The sequence below is a fragment of the Lacerta agilis genome, chromosome 13, assembly GCF_009819535.1.
Source record: "Lacerta agilis isolate rLacAgi1 chromosome 13, rLacAgi1.pri, whole genome shotgun sequence".
NCBI classification, from domain to species: Eukaryota; Metazoa; Chordata; class Lepidosauria; order Squamata; family Lacertidae; genus Lacerta; species Lacerta agilis.
In genome coordinates, this window is record NC_046324.1 from 16037453 (window position 1) to 16050313 (window position 12861).

Consider the following 12861-nt stretch of genomic DNA (forward strand, 5'->3'; position numbering starts at 1 on the left):
TCCACGCATGATATCAGAGTCATTTTTATGAGTTTATCTACTTCGTTATTTCATTTGTTCTTTGTTTTTGTAATCATCTTCTCCAGTGTTATTATTTATCATTCAAACAGCACTTTAATAGACTCAAATGTTTTACAGCCTTGTAACCAAACTGGTGGTTACTTGCTTTTATTCTAATCTTTCACATCCTGGCAGCAGGGGGAGCGAGGCTGAGATTGAGGCTATGATCTGGCCAGTTCCAGCTGTGCTATCTAAAAAATGCACCAAAAAAACAAAATGATCCGAGGGCTGGAGTGCCTTTGCTATGTGCAAAATTTAGGGCTTCTTTGTTTGTTTTGTTTGTTTTTTAAATGGGGAGTTGTGGTAGAGATTTGCAAACAATATTGAGACAATCAGCAATGGCCAAGAGTGATGTGCTGTAGTCCAGCAATATTCGGAGGGTGACAGATTCCCCATTCCTGATTTAAGGAGACTGTAGAGTGTTTGAGGACTGGGACATTCGCAGGGAAACCAAAATGCTTGCTTACAAAGCTATTGTACTGCCAACCTTACTGTATGCTTGTGAAACACGGGCAACTTATAAACATCATCTCCAACTCCTCGAAAGATTCCATCAACGGTGTCTCTGAAAAATTGTACTTATCACTTGGGAAGACAGAGGAACTAACGTCAGTGAACTGGAAGAAGCAAAGGTCACCAGTGTCAAAGCAACGATTCTTCAACATCAACTTCGTTGGACTGGTCATGTTGTGCGGATGCCTGATTATCGTCTCCCAAAGCAACTACTCTATTCCAAACTTTAAAATGGAAAGCGTAATGCTGGTGGTCAACAAAAGAGGTTCAAAGGCAAATCTAAGAAAATGTAGTATGAACACCGATAACTGGGAAACACTGGCCTGCGAGCGCTCCAATCGGAGAACAGCCTTTACCAAAGGGGTCATGGACTTTGAAGACACGAACACTCAGGTTGAAAGGGAGAAACGAGCTAAGAGGAAGGCACCCTCACCATGATCAACTCCCACCCAGAAAGCTATGTCCCTACTATGTAAGGACGTGTGGATCCAGAATTGGCCTCCACAGTCAGCTACGGAGTTAAGACCATGTTCATGGAAGACAATCTTACTCAGCTTTGGGTGAACGCCAAAGAAGAAGACACCACCCAGAAGTGGTTGAAACCTCATACCCTGGGAAGATGCCTTATCCCAACGGAGCTTCAGTTTTCTAGTCCTCACTCAGTCCATTACTGATTTTAAGCAGACGTGATCTGCAATTATTAGTAGGTAAACATGCTCCACCTACTGATTTGTGTAGATCAAGCTGCTATTTAAAAAACACAGGAGCAGGACAGACTGGTTTGGTTTGCCTGGTCAGTTGACACCTTCAGAGGCATCTGCAGCTGAAAACAGAATGCCAGTCCATTTGACCTTGGTGTGGTCCAGCAAGGAGGCTATGTTAACCTTCGTATGGTCTTAATATTTAAATTGGCTCTGTGTAGGAATGCAAAGGAACAATTTCCCAATTGCACAGGCCATCTCCTCCAATTCTATTTTGCCTTTGTTTTCTTATCATCAGCTGCTAGATTCCTGTCTGAATGCCCTGGAGCACAGCTGTATTGCCGATTTGTTACGCTCTGTGCTGGCCATTTTCTGGTTCTGATCCAGGGAATGTCCCTCCCTGCTTCATTTGTCTGCTCAACTCATTTGCAGTTTTCCATTTTCATGCCAGCCTGCTACTACCTCTCTCTCCCGAAAAAGTAAAATAAAAATCCACCGTTAGCTGCAAACCTAGTGTGAGGGGAAACATAAAATTGCATCTGATGTTAGCAGGCTCAAACAAATAACCTTTGAAGAACTGAGCTTGCTCCCTTTCCCTTTTCCCCTTTCACGTCTAAACGACTGAGCCTGTTGGGCTTGCCAATCAGAAGGCTGGCAGTTCGAATCATGCGTGTGCTGTCATGCGCACGACGAACCCTCCTCCAAGTTGGGTGGAAGCCAGCAACAATGTCGTTATGGATCCTATGGAGGCCATAGGTAACAGGTTAAGGGACCCCTGACAATTAAGTCCAGTCGCAAACGACTCTGGGGTTGTGGCACTCATCTCGCTTTAAAGGCCGACAGTTTTTCCGGGTGATGTGGCTAGCATGACTAAGCTGCTTCTGGCAAAACCAGAGCCGCACACGGAAACACTGTTTACCTTCCTGCCGGAGCGGTACCTATTTATCTACTTGCACTGTGTGCTTTCGAACTGCTAGGTTGGCAGGAATGCAAGCTATAGGGATAGGCAAATAGAACAAGTTTCTCATTTTGCCAATCTTAAATTCAGTTCCCTACATTTCCACATCTTTTAAAGGTGAGCGTACCTGATTTGCACTCTCTGAAATTATCAGCAAACTGAAACATAGCATAGCATAACACAGAAGATGTTTTGATACTAAGTCAGACTATTGGTCCATCTACCTCAGTATTGTCTACACTAGTTGGCAGCCGCTCTCTGGAGTTTTGGGCAGGGGAACATTCCATCTCTACCTGGAGATGCCAGGGATCAAACCTGGGACCTTCTGCATGCAAAGCAGATGCTGAGTCACAGAACTCTTCCCCAAACACAGCCATCTTTAAAATTTTGAATTCTCTGAATTTTGCAATGAAGTTCTCCAGCCAAGCAATGTGCACAAAAATGCACATAGGAGGTACAGTCTACATGAAAATGCATATATTAGTGAAAACAGAATATGAAAATGTGATATATCAGGGGAAATTGCTCTGCAAATATATTTATACAGATATTTATACAAACTCTGCTGAACAGAGTTTGGAGCTGATGTAAATTTACTCTGGCTTAACTCTATCTAGGGTTGGCATGTTTCAAAATTCAAAAAGTGAAAATCTGGACACAAAAGTTGTTGAGATTCCCCCCCCCCTTTTTTGTTCAAAGTTTTTGAGCTTATTAAAGTTTTGCCCAAAGTCGTTGACATGGGTTGCCATACATCTGGATTTCAGCAATTTCCATCTGGACACTGTTTCCGATGGCTGAATTCTGGCTATGTGCAGAAAATTCCAGACTTATGGCAACCCTAGCTTATACCAGCTTGCTTTCCTCCAGATTCTTATGCATAGCATTGCTCCCCCAAAATGCTGACAAACACCAATGGGGACTTTTTTGCTTAAATTGCAAACAAATCCAGAAATGTGACAAACTGAATTTAAGATGGTTTGTCCCACTCTAACATAGCATAACAGTTCCATTTCAGACTAGTTTGGAGCCAGGAAGGCTAAATTCTGCAGCACTGAAAGTCTAGCTCTTGGATACATTCAAGGTTGAGAGTGCACATTTTAAGAACATTTGTTGCAAATTTTTCTTTTATTAGACTTTGCAATCAAACTGTAGCAACATTGCTGACACACAATTGTTCTTTTTAAAGCAATTTGTCTCCCTAAGGAAAACTATTCCTGCCTTTGCTCATACCTAGCATATTTTGTATTGTTTACATAGGCACCAGGGGGTTCACCTGTGAGCTGCTCAGAGATATAGATGCTGTCAGGGAAAACAACATCTGGCCTGAAATACAATGATGGGGGTCAGCATCACCTCCCCGATAGGACCCCTATTAACATAACTCTCAGAAGGGTGTGCCCAGAAGGCTGTATCATTTATTGCTTCTTCTGTGCTGAACCAGCACATCATATCCTTGTAAGGCGAGGATCAGCAACTGGAAGTCCCAGGGCCAAATCCAACCCTCTAGAGACACACCAGCTACCTCCCCTCCTCCAGCTGCCAACTTAGAAGCAAAATAATTTTTTTAAAAAAAAATTCATTCCAGTAGCACCTTAGAGACCAACTAAGTTTGTTATTGGTATGAGCTTTCGTGTGCATGCACACTTCTTCAGGTGCTAAGGAGCTACTGGAAGGAATTTTTTAATTTTTTATTTTGTTTTGACTACGGCAGACCGACACGGCTACCTAGCTGTAACGAGAACTTAGAAGCAGGAGAATATGTGGAAGGGATAGTGGTTGTGTCATTGGGACATGGTTGCAATCTGTTTTGGGGTTGACCATTATTACTAGTTGCCGAATCCCAAACTAGAATCCCAAACCGGATGAATCCCAAACCGGAATTAAGATTGCCGGAAAAAATATCAACAACCTCAGATATGCTGATGATACTACCTTGATGGCAGAAAGTGAGGAGGAATTGAAGAACCTTTTAATGAGGGTGAAAGAGGAGAGCGCAAAATATGGTCTGAAGCTCAACATAAAAAAAAATAAGATCATGGCCACTGGTCCCATCACCTCCTGGCAAATAGAAGGGGAAGAAATGGAGGCAGTGAGAGAGTTCACTTTCTTGGGTTCCATGATCACTGCAGATGGTGACAGCAGTCACGAAATTAGAAGACGCCTGCTTCTTGGGAGAAAAGCAATGACAAACCTAGACAGCATCTTAAAAAGCAAAGACATCACCTTGCTGACAAAGGTCTGTATCGTTAAAGCTATGGTTTTCCCAGTAGTAATGTACGGAAGTGAGAGCTGGACCATAAAGAAGGCTGATCACTGAAGAATTGATGCTTTTGAATTATGGTGCTGGAGGAGACTCTTGAGAGTCCCATGGACTGCAAGAAGATCAAACCTATCCATTCTCAAGGAAATTGGCCCTGAGTGCTCACTAGAAGGACAGATTCTGAAGTTGAGGCTCCAGTACTTTGGCCACCTCATGAGAAGAGAAGACTCCCTGGAAAAGACCCTGATGTTGGGAAAGATGGAGGGCACAAGGAGAAGGGGACTGCGGGAGGCAGTGAAGGATAGGCGTGCCTGGCGTGCTCTGGTCCATGGGGTCACGAAGAGTCGGACACGACTGAATGACTGAACAACAACAACTAGTTGCCGAAAGCTGATAGCTGAAGTTATTTCATGCAGAATAATGCTGTTAGTTCACATAACCCACTACTTTCCCAATCCTGGTACCTTAATTTCCTTATCTGGAGGTAGCAGGATTTGAACCTGGGCACTTAGGTACAAAAGGCAGATGCTGCAAAATAAAGCCCTGGCTGCCCCAGAAGCATAATTAAGCTGTCATCTTTAATAATAGTAGTAGTAATCCTCTTCATCTCTTGCCAGCTATGTGCATAAACTCAGTTCAAAGGCTAATTTAAAGACCCACCAACGGAGCATACCGTTTGTTCTGCCTGAGAGTCCTCTGGCTCTCTTCAGGTCGGCAACTGAGACACAGATACCACCATGCAGGGGTACCTTGGTTCTCAAACTTAATCCGTTCCGGAAGTCTGTCCCAAAACCAAAGCATTCCAAAACCAAGGCGCGCTTTCCCATAGAAATTAATGCAAAATGGATTAATCCGTTCCAGGCTTTTAAAAACAACCCCTAAAACAGCAATTTAACCTGAATTCTACTATCTAACGAGACCACTGATCCATAAAATAAAAGCAATAATCAATGTACTATAAAATAAATAAGACAGTATTGTAGATGATAAAAATAAAAAATAATCCCCCCCCTTACCTGCACTGTTGATAGTCATTGTTTGGATGGGGGGCTTTTATCCATTTCCACAGTCACACAATCAATCAATCAGTAGCTGAACTGGGTTCCACACAGTCGCAAAAACAAATTAACCGAAAAAGCCTCAAAAACCAAAATGCAAAAGAAATAGCAAATACGAAGTGCCAAATACAGTGGTACCATGGTTCTCAAACTTAATCCATTCCGGAAGTCCGTTTGACTTCCAAAATGTTCGAAAACCAAGGCGCGGCTTCTGATTGGTGCAGGCGCCCTGGAAACAATAACCGACAGCTGCATTGGATGTTTGGCTTCCAAAAAACGTTCCAAAACCAGAACACCTACATCCAGGTTTTCGGCATTTGAGAAGCAAGGTGCTTGAGAACCAAGGTACCACAGTACAGGCAGGGCCTAAGCTTTGGAGCCTTTCCAAATGGTATGATCTCTAGAGAGTAGGATTCAAACCCATAACAGCTGGGCTAAAATACCACAGAAGATGTTCCAAGCATTCCAAGCCTATTGCATACTTCCAGGCTACAGACCATTGGCCTTTGGGTGGCCTTTGCAGGTCTGCTTCAGAACTCTCTGTTCAGTCTTTGAACACCCCATGCTATCTTACAATAGAACAGCCGATCTATGAAGCAGGGAACACTTACCGTTCTCACATCAACCGTCCGCAATACATGCCAGCCTGGACTTTGCATGTAAATGTGCAGGAAGCGTAGAGGAGAGGAATTCGATGGGTGGAGATGGTACCGCTTGTCCTTAACATCACACTTGCTGAAACATTTAAGAGCCACGAGGAAAACTGCACAGCTATCAGCTGAAGGTGTGTGTCAGGCATCTGAGAGCATCAGATCTTTAGAGCGTCTCCTCTCTTCTTCTCCATGCCCCTTCCCGCTCTTCATCTTTCTTCCCTCTCTGCTTCTCACGTTCTTTTCCTTCTTTCTGCTGACTGGCAAATGACTTCCTTTTAAGCGGCAGGGCTGTGATGTCAGCAGACGTATTATGACATCAGAGTGGTGTAACCCCTCTCTATCCTATCCCTGCTCCCCTTCTCCTTCCTTCTCCCTTCCTGGCAAAGAGGAGCCACAATTGCAGGAGAAAACCAGGGGGTGTGGGCTTGCTTGACCCCCAGAAATAGTTTGGTGTCGTCAGGCTCAATAGTCCTGCAAATGCACGCCCAAGGCATGTGTTCCACAAGCAGATTTATGGACACGTTCACATGCAGAAATGCGCACAGTAGCATAGGTTTATATGACACACTGCTAAAGGAAGAACACAAAGCAGTTTACAATCCTGGTGTTCATGCGCATTGTTGTGTTGTATTATTTATTGCATTTATATCCCACTTTTTCCTCCAAGGAGCTGAAGATGACATCCATGGTTCTCCTCATCTGCAGGATTGTGCCTTGCCATTAATAGTCCTTGCAGTATCCTGGGCGGAGAAGGGATTTCATTGTACGCAGTTCATGCTTGAGGTCTTCCCCATGTCACCTGGTTGGTCACATGATGCTGGACCAGGTGGCCACTGGCATGATCCTGCGCTTAGCACTTCCACCCAACACAAACTTTGCTTTCACATCTTTTGTGACTAGGGTTGGGCAATATATTGATATATCATCCAAAACCAGTTTGGAAGTCCATATTGTGATATCATCGATTTCATAGTTTTAAACCTGACAATATATTGCAAATCATGGTATGTGTTAGGGCTGGGCGATATATCATCCAAAACCAGTTTCCAGTCCATATTATGGTATTGGCCTCATAATTTTTGACCTGCCAATATATTGTGAATCGTGATGTTTGTGTGCGCTATGCGAAAGTCATAATGTGGGGGAAACCATGAAGCCAGCCGGTGAATGTTAGCCGCTTTGAGACTCCTTCGGGTAGTGATAAAGTGGGGTATCAAATCCAAAACTACTCCTCCTCCTCCTCTACATAGCTCCATCCTTATTTCAGACATTGTGATATATCAGTATATCGCAATGTTTAGCTGGTGACGTATAACAACGTTGAAAACCAGATATTGCCCAACCCTACTGTTCACCTCTACACTGTTCCATCCTTATTTCAGACATTGTGATATACAGTAGACCCTTGAGTTATGTTGCTCTCGAGTAACGTAAACATTGGGTTGTGAAAGTGGCAAACCCGGAAGTATTTTTCCGGGTTTCACTGCTCGCACATGCACAGAAGCGCCCTATCGTGCCATGCATGTGCACAGAAGTGGAGCTTCTGGATATGGATTTTTTGGGGTGCACACGGACCCCCAGAACAAATTAAATTCATATCCAGAGGGTCCACTGTATCAATATATCACAATGTTTAGCTGGTGGTATATCACAAATTTGAAAACCAAATATCGCCTAGCCCCATATATTGCCCTTTGCAAAAGTGACCCATCTTTGGACCCATCCTCAACCCCAACCCTAACCTCATCCCCACATCCTCTTCCCTTTACCCGACTTTAAAGTTATAAACAGCAGACTTTAAATGCATGAGAATAAAGTCCCTACACACACCTGCAGGCTACAGCTTCTGTTTTCTTAGCTGGCGGAACTCCAGTTTTCACAAGAGCAGCATCTGTTACCAGAAGCCAAGTTGGTGTACTAAATGAGGCAATCCCACATTGCTGGGTGTTTTGCTTGTCCTGCAAAGGTTCATACGAGGACATCAAGTTCTCTGGAAGTCCTGGAGCTCTGGCCTTGCTTCATAAAGCACACTGTCCGTTGTGCATTGTTTTTGTGAATAGTACGGAGTGAAACTCACACAAGACCAAGAGTAAACTTCATTGGTGTTGGTTTGCTTTTTAAAATCACCTCCAGGCTCTCGTGGAAATTTCTCTGCGAGTTCAACGACATCGATATCATGTTACAAAAATTAACTGTATGAAATTACTTGGTGCAGAATTAATTTGATATCTAAAGGTAAAGGTATCCCTGACCATTAGGTCCAGTCATGGACGACTCTGGGCTTGCGGCGTTCATCTCGCTATATAGGACGAGGGAGCCGGCATTTGTCCGCAGACAGCTTCTGGGTCATGTGGCCAGCATGACTAAGCCGCTTCTGGCGAACCAGAGCAGCACACGGAAACGCCATTTACCTTCCCGATGGAGTGGTACCTATTTATCTATTTGCACTTTGGCGTGCTTTCGAACTGCTAGGTTGGCAGGAGCTGGGACAGAACAACGGAAGCTCACCCCGTCGCGGGGATTCGAACCGCCGATGTTCTGATCGGCAAGCCCTAGGCTCTGTGGTTTAGACCACGGCGCCACCCGAACCCCAATTTGATATCTGCTAACCACCAAAATAACCCGTTCAGGAGAACACCAGATATTCCAGCGGTGGGGAGCTCACAGGACTGTTTAGTTGCTCCAGGCCTCCCTATTTGGCCTGTGGGGTCATTCTGGGCAAGCCATGCCCACTTGTACCACCCCTGACACTATCGATTATGCCGTATGTGGGGCAGGTAGAAACACAGCTGGACCGAAAGGGTGTGGTTTGCATGCGCTGCTGAACAGGCACCTGCAATGGCAACCGCCTCAGGCGGCAGGATCCACAGGTGCAGCAGATCTGACCTCCAAGGAAATGTGGTAACAGTGATGGCGACAGCATGCTCTTTAGAGGTTGCCTTCTTGACAGCACTTCCACGCCGCCACGAACTACAGCAGCCTCTTGGCAAATAGTAGGCACTGCTTGTGTCCTCCCACCCTTATTCCTGATCCAGATCTTTATTGTTCCTGACGTAGGTCTTCACTCACCCCTTCTTTCCTGGTCTGGGCAGAAAAAACCCCATTGTGTGGTTCGCCTCAGGTGGTGAAATGTCTTGGGCCAGCCCTGATCACAGGTTGCCAGGAACAGTATTCTTCAGTCAACAAAGGCCTGGGTAAACAGGAATGTTTTAAAATTCCTCCTGAAAGTTAATGGTGATGATGATAGTAGTAGTAGTAGTAGTAATAGTAGTAGTAGTAGTAGTAATAACAATAACAATAACAATAACAATTTATTTATTTATACCCTGCCTATCTGGCTGGGTTTCCTCAGCCACTCTAGGCGGCTCCCAACAGAATATTAAAAACATGATAAAACATCCAACATTAAAAACTTCCCGAAACAGGGCTGCCTTCAGAAGTCTTCTAAAAGTCAGGTAGTTGTTTATTTCCTTGACATCTAATGGGAGGACGTTCCCAAAGGGTGGGTGCCACTACCGAGAAGGCCCTCCACCTGGTTCCCTGTAACCTCACTTCTCACAGGGAGGGAACCGCCAGAAGGCCCTCGGAGCTGGACCTCAGTGTCCGGCTGAATGATGGGGGTGGAGAAAGCCACACCCTGCAAGGGAGGGCATTCCACAACCAGGGAGCCACTACTGAAAAGGTCCTGTCAGGGTCAATTGGGCAGCACCCAGTGTGGGGCCAGGTCCATCCATGAGGCAAGGTGAGGCAATCACTACAGATGGCAGAAACCACAGGGACAGCAGATCTGGATGTAGATCTATATTTCACCCTTGTTCCTGATGGAGAACTTCACTCACTCCTTCTTCCCTGGCGGGGAGGGGATGCCATTTTGTGGTTCGCCTCAGGGGCTGAAATGTCTTAGGGTCAGCCCTGCCCCGGTGACACCACACCAGGAAACCCTCAGCGACAATCGTAGGGCCCAATATGGTTATAGTAATAATAATAATTTATTATTTATACCCCGCCCATCTGGCTGGGTTTCCCCAGTCACTCTGGGCGGCTCCCACCAGAATACAGTCATACCTCAGGTTACTGCCACTTCAGGTTGTGTTTTTTCAAGTTAAGAACATGGCAAACCCGGAAGTGTTTACTTCCGGGTTTTGCCGCGAGTGTATGCGCAGAAGTGTCCTGCGCACTTCGCGCATGCGCAGAAGCACTCAATCACGCCACGCACATGAGCAGAAGAGGCACTGTAGTTCTGGACTTTTCGGGGTGCGAACGGCATCCCGAAACGGATTAAGTCCGCAACTAGAGGTACCACTGTATTAAAAACACAATAAAACATCAAACATTTAAAAATTCCCTAATTGATATTAGCCTAGCTGTCTGTTGATCAGTGTAACTAAAAATATTCCAAACTCCTTGCCATTGTACACCCCTATACAGATGGCTTCCATTCAATATGTGTGCTGCTAGTAATACATCCAAGAAATAGATTCAGTATTTTAGGTGCAAATCTGCAGCCCAAGGCTGTACCTGAAATTTGCAAGTTCAATCTCTCTGAAAACTGATCCCGCCCCCTTAATACTTCGTTCTGCCAAAGCACAAACAAAACTGGTGATGTGCTCCTTTTTGTTTAGAGTATCCTCAGTCACCAGGGTAGCTCCCTCCTGTGGATCCTTACATTCATCCCAAAAGAGCAAGCTGAATATTGGCTGAACCTAAATTGGCTGAACCTTTATTGATGAAATTCAAGAAAATGTGTTGTATCTTTCAGATACAAATCTATATATCCCATGAAAGGTTTTAGGAAGGGATCCATATTGTATACAACAACAACAACAACAACAACAACAACAACAATATTTATACCCCGCCCATCTGGCTGAGTTTCCCAGCCACTGCTATGTGTCACCTGGCACTGGGAAAACCCCTTTATGAATAATAGGAAGTAAATAAAATTGGGGGATTCTCTCCTTCTGTGTCAGTAAAAGAAACCCTGACCATGAAACCTTGACCATGAAAATCTAGCTGACAAAGAATTATCAAAACATGACCTTGTCCTGGAATTTATTTCAACTGGAATTTGTTTCAATATTATAATAATAAAACTGTTAGAAGACTTAAAAACGGATCTCCCGCCTGGCCAGAGTTCTCGGCCTTTTTAATTTTGACTTCTGGATATCACCAAGAATTCCAATTTCTATAGCAGTAAAAAAAAACCCGTCATAAGTGGATTTTGAAATATACCCCTGAATAATTGCTTCATCTATTAAATATTTGTTGTCTTTTTTTATTCTCCACACGGGGTTATTTTCACAATGAATACAATGGGCCATATTGCCTAGCTATCCCAATGCTTCCTTAATGTCATTCTTTCTGTCCCAGATAACTAAATCTCCATCTTCATCTGCTGGTCTGATGATAACAGTCTCTCTGTTCTTCAACTTCCGCAAGGTCAATTGCTCAAGTTATGCCAAAGAGGTGTGGCCTGCTAGCCTGCGTCTATATTGCTCACCTCTTTGATGACCTGATCCTGAAAGACCTTAATATAGTTAATATTGGAAGAGGGATTAAAAGCGGATTTTCATCTTAAAATATCCTTTTCAGGTAAACAACCATTGCTGGACCAGAAGAGCCGCTGGAACAACATCAAGCTCTGCCCAGGCCAACCCTGGCCTTGGACGGCTCTGATGTCCCATCTCACCTGACCATTGTTGTGTACTCTGCTTACTTAGACTTTGATCTTGGACCGCTCCCAGATGCTGTTTTAGTTGCTCACCCATCGGCGTTGTTGCTGGCAAGCCTGCTTGCAATTTGGGAGCCCAGTGAGAACACGAGAATCGCAATATGAAAATGGCTGCTGTGAAACTGAGATTTTCTTATTTCATAGAATCATAGAATCATAGAGTTGGAAGAGACCACAAGGGCCATCCAGTCCAGCCCCCTGCCAAGCAGGAAACACCATCAAAGCATTCCTGACAGATGGCTGTCAAGCCTCCGCTTAAAGACCTCCAAAGAAGGAGACTCCACCACACTCCTTGGCAGCAAATTCCACTGTCGAACAGCTCTTACTGTCAGGAAGTTCTTCCTAATGTTTAGGTGGAATCTTCTTTCTTGTAGTTTGAATCCATAGTCACTTAGCACGCAGATACTCCCCAACAACTTCTGACATACTTAGACACAGAAACACATTACGATATCAGTACATTCCTACAGAAACACATTGTCAGGAGTGCGTGCAGGAGCCAGGCCCTGTGACCAGTAGGGCTTCATAGGACTGGGGCTTTCCTAAGTTTGTTCTGAAGAGGCAAGGCGCGGCCGCACAGGTGAGGCCGATTGGTAACGCATAGCACCTGGTGGCAAGAGCCGGGAAGGGATATAAGGTCAGCATTTCCTTTTGGCTCTTTGCCACAGCAACACGCTTCCTGCCTTGGGCTTCTTGACTCCTGGTTCCTGATCCTTGGCTCCTTGACTCCCAGCTCTCTGACCCTCGGCTTCCTGACTCCTGGCTTCCGGACTCCTGTTCCTGCTCCCACCCCGCTGTCTTGCCTCTGGTCCCAACGTCCTCAGCTGGGACTTCAACCCCCTGTGAACCGGGCCGTGACACCCATGCAATTCATAACAATATGTAAAGCACACCCACCCCACCCCACCCCACAATAGTTGCAGGAAG

At 44.9% G+C, this 12861-nt stretch overlaps 1 protein-coding gene across 1 annotated transcript in view; it reads right to left on the reverse strand.

Annotated features, from left to right (window-relative positions):
* ZFAND6 (zinc finger AN1-type containing 6) overlaps nucleotides 1-6452 on the reverse strand; it is an 83431-nt gene extending 76979 nt beyond the window's left edge. Inside the window, exon 1 of the mRNA XM_033166702.1 lies at nucleotides 6162-6452. The gene's annotated coding sequence lies outside the window, so the exon portion shown is untranslated. The remainder of the gene's footprint in view (nucleotides 1-6161) is intronic.
* Nucleotides 6453-12861: the final 6409 nt, after the last annotated feature.